We start from the raw sequence: 4823 nt of genomic DNA on the forward strand, positions 1-4823 counted from the left end.
AAACGGGGGGCAGAAGTCTTATTGATGGTGGCCTACTTGGCACAAGCCGGTTTTTTTTTAAGAAGCGACGAAAGGCTTTTGTAGACATGCGAGAGTCGGGGAAAAATTAGTTCGTGATAACTATTCAAACGCCTTGCAAGTTTGTGTACTGTATACCGCACTAAAGGAGAGGGAATGGTCAAGGTTAAGGAGGTCGCCAGCATCCGGCCTTAATTCGCGGCTCTTTTCGGTTTACACCACTCTTTCACAGATGAGATATGGCACGTCCCGAACTTTGGCGGTGTCCTTCGCGATTTTCTCTATAAAAGCACCGCTTCGTTTGGGTGAACTCATCTGCTAGATCGACTTCGGCCCATCCAAGCTCTCATCATGGTAAGCGCTTCAAACCCGGCGTGGGCGCCACGGCTCCTTTCCTTAATTCTGCATATTAGAAGCTGTTCTTGCACATCTTTTTTCCGCTCGTATTGAGGTGAGATTAAGATTTATGATACCAAACGACGTTTTAAAGATGAAATAAGGGTATTCTGTTAAAAAGAAGCACTTATCAAATAACACTGAGTAGAAATTGAAGATTGGTCTGGACCTATAATGTGATATTCCTTTAGTTGTGAATGAATATTACGTGAAGACATTAAATACTTAAGTTGGTGTCTTGGGAAACATTGCAGGGGGTGGGAGCCTGCTTTAACATCTTATATTTAGTGAGAAAAAAAATTACCCAAAATGCAAAGAATTACCGTCCGGCTAAAACATATTAAAGCAAATTGGTTTGATCCGTGACTACTTCTCGCTTCCTGCACTTCTGTGCGTACAAGCATCGAAATTGCGCAGTGCCCTGTTGCCGGAACAACCTTAGGTCCCACAGGCCAGCAGCATGACATGAAAAGTTGCTTTTATTTGTCGACTTTCAGTAATTGTTCCGAGCCATCTCGAAAGGCATGGGCATTATCGACAAATTGTGGTTAGAATACTGATCGTCCATGAGATCACGTCGCAACTAGTTTGATCATTTCTCTACGCATTGACGAAAAAGTAAGCCTTGCACACAAGCGAAATTAAATAAAGCTCCAAAACCCCACGAAACATGCTAGTCATCATGTTCACTATAAATTACGAATCAAAGCGCAATTTGGGCTGGGAGTGTTCTCTCGCTGTAGCGGTCAATTTTTCGCTACTAAAAGTAATAACCGAAAGGCCCCGCGTTCAGACTCGGATTCTTAGCTGTAGCATCAACTTTTCGGACACAAGTAATCGAGCACTCCCATTTCAATATTTTCACTCATGTTCTACGAATTTCCACATGTCAGCGTTTGATAGCTTAGAAAAGGGTCACGGGTATCCGCAGTTCACTACGTTTTGTCAGAGTTAATTTTTTTGACTCTCTGTCCTTAGACCCTTCATTTTAGCCCGCTAAATGATCAAATTGGCATGTGCGGTGGGTGGTGGTGGGAAAATAATTCTAGTCGCGCAGACAATAATGCAGCGGAAAGGGGCGGAAACAGCCTATGGCGTCGTGTGCCTTTGCCACGTTCTCCGCCCAATCCACGACATTGGCTTGGGTTGTAGGCGTTGAGCTGCCCATTGCATCTTCACACAGCTCAAAAATGTTTATTTAAAGGGATATAGGATGGGGCCGTCCGGGGCAGCCCACATCAACGTTAATAGAACTACTAGTTCTAAACGTTGTTCTATACTTGTTATAAAGTTGTTCTATAAACGTTGGCCCACATTATGTGGTTTAGGGCAGCTCTTCTAGGACATAAGAAACAGGAGAGAGAGAGAGAGAGAGAGAGAGAGAGAGAGAGAGAGAGAGAGAGAGAGAGAGAGAGAGAGAGAGAGAGAGAGAGAGAGAGAGAGAGAGAGAGAGAGAAAAGAAACTTTATTGTTCACAGTACCTACATCCAGGTCCTAAGAGACCGGAGGGAGTCTAGACGGCAGGGTGGATGTGGAATTGGCACGTATGCGATAAAGTACGAGTACTCACGCATCTGTTGCTCATGTTGAGGTTCCTTGTTGTCGTTACGCAGCGCTGGCGCTGTTCTGGGGAAGGTATAGACTTGACAGGTCGTTTGCGATGGCATTATCATCATAACAAAGGCTAGACCTAAAGAGGTCCTCCCAACAAACGTATCTGTGCTGCTGTGAAGGCAGAAAATAAAGCAACCAGCGTGACATACCATTACTGGTTGTGATGGCAAATATAGCGGTAACTTTACTTATGATTATTTATGGCAATTTATGCCGGACAATGCATACTAACCAATGAATAACAGAATAAATGATTGATTTTCTTAACTCCCTGGAATCTCCCCTTCCTTTTCGCTTCCCCACGTGGTCGACCGTGCAGTTCCGCGCCTGCTTGATCCTGGCCCTGGCCAGCTGCGCCTTGTCCGTCTACCTTCCGGCGTACACCGAGTACCACGCCCCGCTGGTTTCCACGCTGCACCACGCCCCCGCCATCGCCGCCATCGACCACGCCCCGATCGCCTACGGACTCTCCGGCCTCTACGGTCTCGGCTACGGACACGCACTCGGCTACCATGCTTTGCTTCACAAGAAATGTAAGCCAAGCCAAGCCAGTCCGGCCAGGCCCTTGACTCCTTGCATCCGTTTGCTAAACTTGTCTCGTACACCATTTGCAGGCTGGAAGGGTAATGGAGCGATATAGATAATAAGGAATAATTTGTATTACACACCCTATAGCAGCTACTAATTTGATGATTCCTGCAAACTATAAAAAGGCACCCAAATTTAAAGTCTTGAAACAACCGAACCTAATCACGGCTGCTAAAAGCTGAAAGTTGTCCTTATCTGACAAAGTGCTTTGATTTTAACTACGTGCGTGACCGGACGGTGTATAAAGTATTGCGTTCTTGAGCACACATGAGTTGAGCGGTTCATTCTGTCTCGTCACCGAAAAGGGCCGAATACCTTGCAGTCGGGCAGATCGCGCGTGAGGTAACGCTTCCGAGTTACGATCAGTGTCACGTGTTGCGAAAGCCATTCAGGAAATCCTCCGATTAGGTAAGGGTGGTCCGATAAGGAAAGCTGGTAATCTGATTCGGTGTTTCTGTGGCGCAGCGTTTAGGAACTTTTTCCACTTGCTGAAGTGCCCGTCCCCACTCGTCCTAACATGGCATTGCGCTGTTGAGCAACATTCTGTGGCGGGGCGACCTTCAATTCAGAGCTTCGCGTCCTTTGCCTCAGCCGGCAAGTGACATGGAAGATTCAAGAGGGGGAAGCTTGTACAGCTTCGCCGTAATAGCATCCGTCTGTACCAGGATGAAGCAATTAAACAGTAAATCTTCTACGCCGTTAAAAGCATACCCATCACAACTTGTATAGGAAGAAATAGTGACGCGTAAACGTTTCAGTGGAATCACCCACTTGACATTGGGGATGGTGTTCCTGGTCATAAAACACCGATCTAACGCTATGCCCCTGTATTCGTAGCTGTATCTGCGCCTTTGCATTCGCGAGACCTAAGCAAAGCGTTGATAAAGGGAGAAGTAAAAGGCATTCACTCAGTTTGCAGCTTAGGCCAACCGTACAAGTAGCGGAGGCATTTGGCCTTTCTTCGATGCATATCGATATCATTCGTGCAGGTTAAAAAGAAAACTGTACGGGGGAGACGCGCCGATGGTAGCGTCAGAAATATTTGTTTTAATTTCCGTTTTTTTTTTTCAGGAGCCGGACTGCCGCCATTTCTTCGAGCACATAAAATGGCAATAAACATTTTACGTGCCGCTGAAAGTGTTGTCTTTTTCACTCATTTAGTTTCACGCACGAGTAACTCTGGCACCATTAGAGAAAGCGGGTGACTCTCTGAACAATTTCTTCGCATACAGGGGCTACTCTGTGCCCTTTTGAGATTTGCAACCAGAGCGCTTGAACACCCTCTAACTCCTAGCTCCTTTCCTGGGTGTAGCCCGAAACAACCCATTCCCATTTGAACCCGTCCCGCTTGAATCCATACCCGAAACGCCCTTCCCGTTTGGCCCGTCCCGTGTGCGCCTGTTCCCAAAACGCCCTTCCCGTTTGACCGCTTTCTGTTTCAACCCGTTCCCAAAACACCCTTCCCGTTTCAACCCGCTCCCATGGAAACCGCCCGCCTCAAATAGTTCAGATAACTTTCTGAGCTCACAGTGCGCTTTTAGCCTACAAAATTGCGCTGGGCAAGGTAGTATAGGTCACTGAGTAAGTACTACAACATATTTTACTCATTTCTTGCCTAAGTATTTAGCGCGGGGGCGAATTCTGTTTCACCTTGACTCTAACTCTACTCGGTAGATGGTGCCACCGACACGCTTTCTTTTTATAGCTCTACAGGGGATGGCTACAGTATTCTAAAACAACTACAGTTATTGTGAACTGCAGCGACAAAATTATGCGTGATTTGCTTTGAAATATAATTCGTGTCGCTACTTGCGCCGCGGCGGCCGGAATACGCAAACCGCAAACGGTGTGCTAACCGGTAACACGGTAAATCATGACGCAAACACGGTAACGATGTGCTAAAACTTTCTACGGGTAACTACCTAAATGTTTGCTTTTGCTTTTCCATGTACTGCGTGCCCGCCTATGTAGTATCCGTAAAAAGTACACGCAAGAGAATACAGCTTGGGGTGTTCTTAACGCCCGGATGAAAAATTTGTGCGCCCCATTTCCTCCAAGCAAAAATTTCTGCTTTAGACTTCAATGGCCATTCTTTTACAGATATGTGCCTATAAAGTGACCCATGGCCACACAATAAAATAAACCGCACCGCTGTCTTGGTCTATAATAGTTACCGCGCTCATAAAATACGTTTTTTTTAGTTAGCT

At 46.2% G+C, this 4823-nt stretch overlaps 1 long non-coding RNA gene across 1 annotated transcript; it reads left to right on the top strand.

Annotated features, from left to right (window-relative positions):
* Positions 1 to 235: 235 nt before the first annotated feature.
* On the top strand, positions 236 to 3753 carry LOC144146957 (uncharacterized). Its single transcript, XR_013317781.1, has 3 exons — positions 236 to 372; positions 2348 to 2561; positions 3688 to 3753. It is a non-coding gene; the product is annotated as an uncharacterized LOC144146957 (long non-coding RNA).
* The last annotated feature ends 1070 nt before the right edge of the window (positions 3754 to 4823 follow it).

The sequence above is a fragment of the Haemaphysalis longicornis genome, unplaced genomic scaffold (genome assembly GCF_048455015.1).
Source record: "Haemaphysalis longicornis isolate Haplotype H1 unplaced genomic scaffold, Haemaphysalis longicornis Haplotype H1 scaffold_7, whole genome shotgun sequence".
NCBI classification, from domain to species: domain Eukaryota; kingdom Metazoa; phylum Arthropoda; class Arachnida; order Ixodida; family Ixodidae; genus Haemaphysalis; species Haemaphysalis longicornis.